Raw genomic sequence first — 13,386 nt, 5'->3', positions numbered from 1 at the left:
GCATGTACCATGTACACTTGTAGGGTAAGCATCCTTTGCTTTTCTTTGGCTTGAAGGAATATAATTACTGTTGGAGAACTCCAAAGGGAGTTTACTGAACAAAATGATTTCATATCTGTGTTTGAAGCAGAGGTATACTCTTTGAGATCTTTGTCATAGAATTTCTAGTTTTTAGAAATGACTTTTTTTCATATTTTTGTCAGCCAATTTATTGCAAAAATGAGTACTTGTAAAAAATAGCACATTAACAGTGTAAAAAACAGTATTACATTGATCATTATTGTATCTCTGTATAAACATTTAATTGCATTGTATCATTATTGTATCTCTGTATAAACATTTAATTGCATTGTATCATTATTGTATCTCAAATGGGTCCATGCTATTACAACATGCAATCATTAGTATCATGATATCAAATTACACTACAAATCAAAATGATAAAATGATACAAATATTTTACTTCAACATACAGTCAAACCAATCTTAAGTGACCCTACTAGGGAGAGCATGTCATATACACAAGTGATCTTTAGTAACTTGTATTTGCATAGGATGCTATTAATCATAGTGTATTGAGATAAGTTACTGCTGAATATGGGTGATTGCTAAGACAGGTTTTTCTGCTCAAATTATAACCCAAAACAATATTGACAAAATTATGAAAAAAATAAATAGTTTTTCAAAATTTCATTTCACATTTATGGCAGTCACCAACCAACTGCATTAGCAGCTTGATTTCTGTAAAAGTTACATAAATGTACTAGAGACTCTATTATAAGTTTCCTAATTTGAACCACCATACTAGCAATTCAGGTGACAAGTAACATCCAATCAGGTGGTACCAGTTTGGCCAAAGACTTTTCATCAATGTCTTCCATTGATGTGTCCAGACTATGCTGTAACAACACAGATGTCAGGGGATATTTTCTCTTCAATGCTGTAATCAGAACAGGGGTGCACCCCTTTTAGTCCTTCTCATTCAGTAAGTGGGGATTGTTTTTTACAATGAAACTGATAATCAATTCATTCCATTCAGCCACTGACAATAGTAACAGTCAGCCAAAAGATGCAAAAAATTTTGGCCATCCTCAGTTTTGATTGTCAAGTTTCCACAAGGTTTTTGTAGGTACTTTAAAAGGCAATAAAAGTCATTCCATCTGTACATGTTCCACATAAGAAAGTTAGGACCAAAGCTATGACAAATTGAGTTTAGCTTAACTTTATTTTCAGCTTCAGAATGAAGGGCATAGACAAGTGGCACATCAATGCTAGAATTTCTCTGGTGAATAAAACACAAGTCTTTATTAATAATAGCTATACTTGATTGCAGCCAAATGGATCCAAAACTGCATCCAATATATCGGAAATGAAGCTAAATATTCCTCATGCAGTAATGTAAAATTGTATTTTGTTTCATATCCGCACAATGAATATCCTTTGCTTTTGATAATTCTAAGAGAAACTTAAATACAATAGCATTGTAATTATCTGAAAGTAATGGTGTCATTCCAGATTCCTTTTCTTTTACACTTATAATTTTATCATCAGTCTCAATAATAACTTTACCGACTTCAGGTGTACCATCTCTTGCAGCATAATACAGCAGTGTATAACCCTTGATTTGGTCAATAAACTGTAAGTTTTTGTCATGATCCAACATTACCCTTACTAGATTTGATATTCTCTTCTGTGTGGCTATCGGAATAGGAGTATCGGAATACTTGTTTCTCACATACAAAAAAGTTGAGTTTTGAATGATAATGTTTGTGCATAATATGTCAGCCCTATCACTGCATAGATGAAGTACATTAATGTAACCTCACCATCAGATATATAGAATTATGCCTAAACCTGAGTACCCTTCAGAAGAATCAATCATTAATGCAGTGTATCCACTAGAATTTCTATAATTTAATAAATCTATCTTCTTATCTAATAGAAGTGGAATAATGTCAGTTACATTGTACCTTGCATAATAATGTAATATAGTATTATCACTTTCATCTTTTATTGTAATATCTGCACCACGTTCAATTAAGCGTTGTGCGATAATCATATTGACAGAAGACACTGCTGAAAGTAATGGAGTCATTCCATCTTCTTTCTTGGCATTCAATAAAAAAGGGTGTGCTGCAATGAGTCTCCTTAAAAGAAGTTTATCTTTTAATATTGGAATAATGCAATGAAGCACAGTCCTTTGCCTCTGGTCACAAATGCTTGAGTCAGGTGTTGATATTAATTGATTCCATAACAGCAGTCATCCCATTTTTATTTCCAACATTTAATAAAGATTGATCTAAATCAAGTATCTTGTTCAAAAGTGTAGGCCATTCTCCACATTTCACACAAAGATGTAAATTGGTGTTTCTCTCAAAATCCTGCAATGATATTTGGTTTGGATTATCTAAAAAACATTTCTACATTTTTATAGAGTCCACGGAAAGCAGCTTTCATCAATGGAGTATGACCATTACTATTTCTCTCAAACAAAAGCTGTGGCTTTCTTTTTATTATCTATTTATGATGTCAGTCCAACAGGTAAATATACAGTAGTGAAGAGAATTATTCTGTTCATGGATTAAAATGATTTTGTTGCACTTTACATTTTGCACAATATTATTTTTGTAAAATTGAATCAAAACTGAAAATTATGAAAATATATTTCAATTGGTTTTATTATTTCATTTTGCAATCATGACAGAATCAACAGGTTCACGTTTGTTAAATCCACATGAGGTTTAACAGTTTTGTTTTCGAGAAACTCTTCTAGCATAACACTACATAAAAAGCAACATTCGATCAGTAGTGTAAAATGAAAGTGCTTCTTAGAAACATCCCCATACTTAAAAATTCAACATTTTCACACTATTTCACAAACACACCAAAGCAATGTTTATTGAAAACCTTTAATCGATGTTAAACATTTCTGTAATGCCATGACAAACACTTTAGAAATGTTCATAAAAACATTTTTGTAATGTTATAAAGAACATTTTACAAATGTTTAGGAAAAATATGTTAGAAATGATCAGGGAAACATTTCCAGAAATCATTATAAAAATGCTTCTATGACCAACGGTTTAACATCATTAAAACATTTATTGAAACATTTTAATCAAAGTGCTGATAGCACAGGTGGTTTTTGATTCTTGTGAAAATTGTTGCATGAACAAAATTTAAAAGATTACATGATGTCAAAGCAAATTGTGATCATACAACATTGTATTTAAAATACTATTAAGAACTGTCCTTTTTTAATATGTATAGACTGAAAGTCAACAATCAACACTACTGATCCAACTTCAACACACAAAAGGAGTTAAATATAGATGCTATATATAAATCCTTGACACACATTCACAAATTTTTGTTCCATTTCACCCATTTCCCCAAATCTATCCAAAAGTTCATGTGCATTTAAATTCAAAATAATCGGAGAATATTCAGACATATATTTGAAAATGGATGTGGCGTTACTGCATGTTTTCGTGATCAATAATATGAACTTGATCCGTGTCACTATTTCGCCTCAACGGGATTCAGTTGGTATGCTACGTTGAAAAACAACGGCATCGTTCTCGATCTTATCTCGGCCGTTGATATGTTACTTTTCTTCGAGAAAGCCATCCGTTGAGGGGTGAGAAGTACAAATGGGCCTAGCTGCGTTTTAAATTTTGAAGTGTTAAGTTTGACCGTTCAAGAAATCAAGTGATTTGTCAAATTCAGAAAGTTTTTAATAACCATAGTAACGAAGATCTGATTGGTTAAATAGTTGAATTTAAATGTTCAATCTTATCCTATATTTGTTATACTTAAGCATCTTATATGATATTGCTTATTATAGCGTCACTTTTGAGTTTGCCAGCAAATAAAGAAATTCAAAATAATTCACTGTTTTCCAGGCCTGTCAGAAGACCCAGGGTCAGTTACCCAGTAACACAAAGTGCCCTGAAACCATACAGTCATCGCTAGCGTCTGTCTGCCTGTAACCTCTACTAGCTATTCCCCCACACTAAACAAGACTAATCGTAGTGTGTCAATATGGTGACGAACTGCACAATGAAAATACGTTCAACACTACCGTAACCTGCAACTCTACTTACAACTGGGATTGAAAGTAAAAAAGGTACACCGTGTTTCAAAATTCAAGCAGAGTACTTGGTTGAAAACATACATCGACCTCAACACAGAGAAACGTAATCATGCTAAAATCAATTTTGAACATTTCCCCTTTACTTTGTTGAACAATAGCATTTTCGGACGCAGCTTGATGAACACACGTAAACACGTAGACATTTAGCTGTATCATACGGAACAAAAGTTGCACAAGTATGTGTCGAAACCATCTACTAAATCATGCCTCGTCTTTAACGAAGACTTGGTTGCCGTGGAAAATCAACGCACGAATATTCTCTTAAACCAACCCATATACGTTGGATTTACCATACTAGATCTATAAAGACACCTAATATATGACTTTCATTATAATCAAATAAAGTTACTTTATGGCGATCGAGTCAGAATATGCTTCTCCGATACCAATAGCTTCATGTATCACATCCTTAAAGAAGATGTTTTCGTGGAGATGAAAACTCATCATCATTTGTTTGATACCAGTAACTACCCGAAGAACCACTTTATACATAGTGATGAAAATTAAAAAAAAATATCGTAAAATAAAAAAAAACGAGGCAAACGGACACTCCATAACCGAATTCATTGGTTTGGGAACCAAGATGTGCTCTTACACCTTAAAAGGCAAGGAAAACTATACCGCTAAGGGAGTGACCAAGGCAGCATCACACCAGCTCAAACATAAAATGTATAAAAACTAAGAATATTTATCTTGTGCATTTAACCATTGTCGAATTTTGTGATATCCACTTTTTTCCATTAGCATTCACAACTTGATACAATTTACTGGCCGAAGAAACACGCAAGGAATTTCAACATCGTAATGAATGGAAGATAGCAAAGATTCTGCACGACTCGGTTTTTCTCTTTCTAGACGGGACCGTTTAAGTACTCACACGTCAGCCTCGATGTGTACATTCACGTCGTTAGGTGCTTTTAAATTACTTAGATATCTGTGAGGTGTGTTGTAGTAACTTCCAACTCTTTTTGTAAAATATCCAGATATCGATGCGTTCTTTTCCCGGTGAAGTAACAGGAAAATTTATTTCGAATGGTCTTAATCATGCGTTTAGCGTAATTTGCTCTCTACTCGTTCAGCGTAACAAAGTGACGTACACTGTATTCCCGAAACAATCGCTGTAGAAATTTCGATAGGAAACACCGGTCTTTGTCCGTGCGAAGTTTTTCGGGTGGTGTTTGTGCTCTTTGAAGGATTTTTCGGAGAGCCTTTTCTACATCTACTGCCGATTTTGATTTTGCAGCTTCCATCAAAATGTATCGACTGAAGACGTCAACACATACAAGTATAGACTTGATTTGAAATTAAATTTGAACTGGAAATATTACCAACTTCCATTAAATCGGCGTCCCATAATTTTCCAATGTCCATGGTATACACACGTAATTTTTTGAAGGAACGACGAGGTGTTTTTGCAAAAAATAATTATCTTCTGCATTAACCATCGTCGAATTTTGCGATATCCAACTTTTTTACCATTAACATTCACAACTTGATACAATTTACTGGTCGAAGAAAACGCGGAAGGACTTTCAACATTATAATAAGTGGAAAATAGCAAATCGTTTAACCTCGTTTAAACCATGGAGATGTGGCATTGCAGATGACAACTCTTCCCGGAGTTATTTCAGGATATGACTTCTGCTGATTTACAAGCGATGATGACTTAAATTTATCCGGAGAAGATGAAAAAATGTACCCGCAAAATTAATATATATCATAATTTGCTAAACATATTAAGGAACACAAATCCTCCACATCCCCCCCAAAAAAAAAAATGGAAATAGAGGGGTGGGGGTGGGAACGAGCACTCTCATTTTACACTACTTTGATCAGTTAAGACAGTTAAGACTTACATTATATTTGACGAAAAAATATTGCTGTTTTGTCTTCTTTTCTTTGGGTTATTTTGCCCTTCCTTGTATTCTCCATATCTTTGTTGTTGGTATGAAGGGACACTGAATAGCACTCCGCAGTGAACGGAATTTGCAAACAACTTTTGAAACCGCGTGTAGACCCACCGGTTAAACGGTCTATAATGGGCATCTTCCAAATATCGTACAATCTCATTAATGTAATAACCACCGCGTTATTCTGAAAGTTTTAAACAGAACTGAAAGAGCCTAAGTGTGGTGTTTGTTCAAACATTACGGAATCTTTATTGGAATATCTTTTTAATAAAGCGTTTTCTTTTAACAATGTTCAATGAATTTGTGTCTGTCGTAATGGCTGTGTGATGCGTACAGTGTGTGTGTTGTAGTGCAGTGCTTGTCACTTCGCTTTCAGCTACACCATTGGATAACAGCTTGCTGTAAAAAGGAAGCCGATAGCGTCAGTCTTCTCTGCCAATTATAGCCTCTCATACAATAAGACCAATGTGGTATCCTCCCCGAGGTGACAGACGATACCTGGTTCCTCGCGGTGCCAGGACCGAATCACATGGTCTCGGAGGAGACTTAGTAGCACGGCAAGCTACACCCATCGGCGTATGGATATGCCCTGATGCCTGCAAACCTAGCCCCCAGCTATGGGTAAAATAGCCGGCCAGATGAGGGTCACAATCTAGGAGAAGATACACTCTTATATAACAAATCGGGTAGATTCGACTCGTCAGCCCTGATTCGGTAACCAATCTAAAGGATGGAAACCTTGATCACAAAGTCCCTGGTTCTCCAGGATGGGGATTTAACATGGGGCCAACAACCCTATCATTATGTGACGGAAATAGCAACAGAAGATTCAGCCACATTTGTGCGTAGAGATCTTCAATCCATCAGTATGACTGCTGGTGGTGAAAGCCGCCAAATGGAAAACCAGAACTGGATTCTGGAATGTACGTACCATGTACGAAACTGGAAAGTTAGCACAAGTAACATCAGAAATAAAAAGATACAACTTGCATATCCTTGGAGTAAGTGAGAGCAGATGGAGCACCTATCAATGACAGTGAAAGCAACATCAAAGACACCTTTTATGACCAGCTACAATCTGAAATCATATCGTCTCGTGGTCATGACATTCTTATCGTTGTGAGTGATCTAAACGCAAAAGTTGGAAATGAAAATATCGGTGTGGAACGAGTTATGGGGAAACATGTGGATGTATGAACAACAACGGAGAAAGATTGGTTGACATCTGTTCATCATATAACTTGGTAATAGGAGGAACACTTTTCCCACACCACACACGTCGATACACAAACTAACTAGGAACTCACCTAATGGTAGATATAAAAACAAAATTGACCACACCATCGTAAACGGAAAATGGAGACGATCGATGATTGAAGTTAAGTTAAAGTGTTGAAGAGAAATAATGACAAAACATCAACTTCTAGTAAACGTTTTGACACAGACAAACTGAAAAATCGTAAAGTTAAGAGCACGTTTGTCTCCCAGCTCAGAAACCGCCTTGAAGTCTTAGCAACGGAACCACCGGATAGCATACATAACAATGATGTGAACAACATTTGGGATTGTGTTAAAATATATATGACAAAACAAGTAAAAACTCTCTAGGCTTTAAAACTTACACGTACCACTTTGAATGCTATTGATAAAAGACTTGGCGCAAAGTCACAAAGACTAAAAGAAAAATATAAAGATGATTACAGCTGACAAGGAAGTTAAGAAACCAGCGAGGAAAGATTAAAGATCATACATAGATGATATTGCTAGACAAGCAGAAGTAGCTGCTGAAAAGAAAGAACAAAGTCAACTTTACAAGTTAACAAAGGTAGTCGTTGGAAAGTACAGAGGCAACACCAACATGCCAGTGAAAAATAAAAATGGTAAACTTTTTACTACAGAGCAGGAACAAGAAGCAGAACACTTTATATAGGAAATACTTAACAGACCGCCACCTGATCAAATAATTGACATATATGAATCAGAAAATGAGTGAAGTGAACACAAATCCACCAACAGTTGATGAAAAAGTTACAGTCTCTGAAAAAAGGAAAAGCGCCAGGTCTAGACAATCTGAATGCTGAAATCTTCAAGGCAGATCCAACTGTTGCCGCATCTATACTTCTACCTTTATTCGAACATGTTAGGAACAACAACAAAGTACCCGATGACTGGTCTAAAGGTAGCATTATCAAGATACCAAAGAAAGAGACACTCAACAACTGCAATAACTGGCAGGGTATCATACCTCTATCTATACTCAGTAAGATCTTGACCAAGATTATAATAAACAGAATTTCAGCTACTATAGATGAATGCCGGAGAGAAGAGCAAGCGGGATTCAGAAAATGTAGAGGCTGCACTGATCAGATATTTGTAATACGTAATATCATCGAGCAATACACTGAATGGCAACGAGAGATATACATCAATTTTGTTGACTTTCAGAAAGCTTTTGACAGCATACACAGAGAGAGTCTATGGAATATATTAAGATCTTATGGTATTCCAAGCAAAATAACAAATATAATCAAGAGCGTTTACTATAACTTCACATGCAGCGTACAGAACAGTAACATCAAGTTCCAAGTAGAGACAGGAGTAAGACAAAGTTGTGTTATGTCTTCCATCCTTTTTAACTTAGTAATCGACTGGGTGATGATGAAAACTACCGAAGATGCGAGGAAAGGAATTAGATGGAAAATAAACACTGTTCTAGAAGATCTTGACTTTGCTGACGACACAGCCTTGTTATTACATACACACCAACAGTTACAGGATAAGACCAATCGCCTTTCAAAATTCGCTAAACATATAGGTCTCAACATCAGTGAAACTAAAACAGAAGTTATGACCTTAAACACACCGAACAACGCACCTTTTGAAATTAACCGCAAAAATCTTCCGACAACAAACACCTTCACCTACCTTGGTAGCACAGTGCGCAATGACAGAGGCGCCAGCAGCGAAGACAACAAAAATAGGATTGGAAAGGCTTGAAACATCTTTATCTCATTCAATAATGTATGGAAGTCCAGTCAGTACAGCAAAACAATAAAACTTAAACTATACCAGAGTTGCTATTTTTAACACTCTTGTACGGCTCTGAGTGCTGGAAAATGACAGAGCAAGACCAAACAGAACTGTCAACATTTCATACCAAGTGTTTAAGACTATCTTGCGAATATTCTGGCCCAATACCATCAGTAATGATTAACTATTGAGAAAATGCAACCCACTTGACATGGCAACAATACTGCTGAGAAGAAGATGGAAGTTACAATAGAAAGGACAATACTTTCATATTGTACTCCCAGAAGTGATTATCCACGACCAATAACACACTCCCAGCATTTGTGCTTACAATCGATTCTAAGTATAAACAGCCAATATATTTCTTTGTTTTCTATCTAGGATAGAAAAAAAACATCTTTGGCTCTATTTTCTTCTTTTTTAAAAGACAGTCAACAGATTTTTAATTATTTTATTTTCAAACTCTTAAATAGAAACTTTTGGGTAGGAGGTCTGAAGGAGGGTAGGTAGGGTGACCGGAAACATAACAATGTTTTAGGCCTAAACGGATAGTCTTTATATTACTCCAGCTGTGCTAGAGGATGTCTGACAACTTTTTTTCTCACTTAGTTGGGGTATGGAGGTACGGAATTCCAACCTCTCACATTGTAGGAGTAGTCATGTATACAAATAATATGAGGTTTAGGTCTTGGGTTTTCAAAAGCGGTTTTGAAATCGATTTTTGTTCAAATGTTTAAATATTTTTTCAATGGAAAAATGCTAATTAAGTAGTTCAGGAGGTAGGTAGATTCTTGAAATAGCATTTTATTAAGAACACAAGTTGAATATGGTCCATTTTTCACATTTTGCTGGAGAAAAAAACTTTGGGACCAAGGTGAAATGGGATCTTCCTCTTACATATCTTTTAGGAGTTTATGTTCCATACACGTATGCGTATATCATGTATATGAAATGTTTGACGTTTTGTGGCAAAACGGATGGCATTGAGGAATCTGCTAAGTTGGGGTAGTCCCATTAGCTGTCCATTACTGTAACTTGAAATTTCGGGAGCTATACCTTACACATATAGATGTTATGACACGTAAAAGTACAGTGTACATGTACATGTAAGTGCCAGGAGCTCCAACGATGTAAAGTTTTGCTATATATGTATATATCAGACTGCATGTACTGACAGCTCTTTATATGATTTTTAATTTAATCATTATTTGTTTATGACTTCGTACCAATAAAGTAAAGTTTGTACATGTAGATAAAAATATAATTTTAGCCACCTTCATACTTTAACATTGTACATGTAAATATTACTCTAGTTAAGATATTAACCATATTTAATCTTTTACAATACTTCAAGTTTACTTACCATCTTTTGTTTAATTTCCGATTTATAGAAAACTTTCACATTATGATTTTATGGGCATGTTATTGTGTGTAAATAGTTTATGAACTGTACGACGGGTTCGTCAAGTCTACAGTTGTTAAATCAAGTTTGTTTTATACATGTACAAAAGAACATAAAGAATTAACTAGTTTTTGAAATCAAAACACTTTAATACATGTATAAACACGAACACAATCTTAACTTGACAAATATGTTGATTATCTTTCAGTTTTTTGTATATGTGTGCATGTATTTGTATTCTCCATCTTTATTATTTCTCAAAATTATTTATTGGGAAAGGTAAAATTTGATTTTCAACAATTGTGCTATAGCATAATAAAAGGAGAAATAGCTAAGGAAATAGAAATGAGGTTGTAATAATCTCCTTTTCTGAGCTCATTTTATTATGATATTGCACACTTATGTGCATGTCAGTTAAAATACATTGTACGTGCAATCTTCTTAAAAAATGTTTTATAGCCATGATGATGTCAGATGATGTTTTCGTTAGAATATTAAGAGTAATCAAGGGAACTAAGGTTATAGTGGTAATCAAAAGAATGTAATCCAGGGACAAAGACCAGACATGGAAAACAGAGATACACAACAAAGAACATAAAGTAACTAAAATCATACATACAAAGTAACAAAAGTAAATGAGCAACTCGGACTCCACTAAAAACTGGGAGCATGGACCAGGTGCACCGGTAGGGTAAGCGTCCTCTGCTTTTCTAGAAACACCCGCCGAGTTGCTCATAAAAAGTCAAGTCCGGGGTAGACAAAGGAGGAAAGGAAAACCATGACCCGTTGAATAAATCAGTTTTCATGGTGCTGATGGATACACCATAACGATCCACGAGTTCATGATGACGACCATAAAACTTCTGTAGTGATGACTTCAATCTTGTAGCAACATAACCCTGTTCCAGAAGCCTATTTGTTAGAGTTCTAGCGCGATACAAAAAGTCTGCGTAGTTTCGGCAAGCTCTGGCATAACGTATGAGTTGTGATATGAACACTCCATACGCAGGAGCCGAAGGGATGTTGCCACAGATGAAAGGAAAGTTGACAATTCTGAATGAAAAGTCATCACGTTTGTCGTAAAGTTTGGTCAATAGTTTTCCTTTACCATCGATTTATCGATTTCTAAGTGTAGGTCAAGATATGAGGCTGACTTCACAGTGTCTGTAGTATCCTTTATCTCAAGTTCTTTGGGGTAGATGCGATGTATCAAATCCCCGAAATTAGGATTGTTTAAAGATAATACGTCATCTATATAGCGGAAACTGAGATTAAAGGATTTAGCCAAACGATATTCTTTCTTTCGGATCAAATCAGCTATAAAGGCAGCCTCATAGGAGTGAAGAAATAGGTCAGCAATTAAAGGAGCACAATTTGTTCCCATTGGAATGCCGACCGTTTGTTAAAAACCGTCCACCACACTGGACAAATACGTTGTCGATTAAAAATTCCAGCATTTTGTAAACATCTTCCTCTGTATATTTGGAAAAAGATTTGGAATTATTTCTTACAAAGTATGAGGAATCTCTACCAAGAACTATATATTTGTATCTAGGTGTACCATCTGTTTTGGAAAAACAACGATGTATAATGTTTTTAAGTCGGGATTTTAACTGAGTATTGGGAATAGAAGTATACAGTGTTGAAAAATCATAGGTTTTAATGCTATTATATTCAGATAATAGTCTTGAACTGATTGTCTCCAAAAGATCGTTTGAATAGTGTAAATTGACATTAATTTTGAATTACACAGTAAGATTTACTCTGTGATTATAAATGCACGAGTAACAACATACACTTAATCAACAAATGCAGGCATTGATAAACAACAATGAAAAAAACATTTATGATTGTTTATGTAAAGTATTACTCTTTTTCTAATGTTTGTAGGTCCATGCTTGCATGAATCGCTTCTCTGTTAAAAGGATGAAGGTTATATTCAGTATCAAGACATTAATACTACACACGTAAAAATAAATAATTTTTGTTTAATTGTGAAGAAGTTTTCCAGGATTTAATGAATTAGAAATTTTAAAGAAAAGTCAACGATAGTGGTGTGAAGTATGGCAAGTCGTTGTGTAATTTATTTCCCATTTATTGATGTTAATAAATATTTAATAACAGTTTAATAATTTATTATCAACATGTGCATGCACATTTATTAATATCAATAAATAAATGAATTAGTAACATATAAATATTTATTAACATGTTGATAAATATTTATTAATATGGCAAGCCGTAGTGAAATTTATTCCCCATTTATTGATATCAATAAATTATTTATTTATATCAATAATTCATTTATTAAGACCATCGTTTTTTCTTATTCTATCAACTATTATGTTTCCATTTTCCTTTCAGTCCTTTTGTTTTCTTTTATTTTCCTATCCCAAAATAAAATAAGAAATGTTTCTCAGAATGACCACTTTTGTACTATCACTTTATCTAGGTAGTAGTGTTGATAATAATCCCTACACTCTTCTTGCTATAAAATACCTAAGTACTTGACTCTGATAATCAAAGTACATGTTGAGTGGTTTTTTCATCACGTACAAATACGTACAGTATACATAAAGGCATTTATTTTATTTACCGAAATTTCGGTACATTGAAAATATTTTCAGAAAAGATTGGTGCTTCAACATGAAATTATTTCTACTTTCGTTGTAACCCCAACACTATGCAATAAGAGACTGGCAGGTTTTATCTATCGATATCAGGATGATCAAGAATTACTATCCTTTGGTACATATAATAATATAGTAGACTTGACCGGTTTTCTTTTTCAAAAAGCAAAGGACGCTACCTATGGATGCTTATTATGAATGGATCATTGGAGTGTGTGTTCTTTACATACAGTTTTTATTATGTTTTTGATTGATTAT

Source organism: Perna viridis, chromosome 6, assembly GCF_037379345.1.
Source record: "Perna viridis isolate PV_CMFRI_1.1 ecotype Kerala chromosome 6, ASM3737934v1, whole genome shotgun sequence".
Lineage (NCBI taxonomy): Eukaryota > Metazoa > Mollusca > Bivalvia > Mytilida > Mytilidae > Perna > Perna viridis.
The sequence above is the reverse complement of the archived record's forward strand: the minus strand, read 5'-3'. Positions refer to the sequence as shown.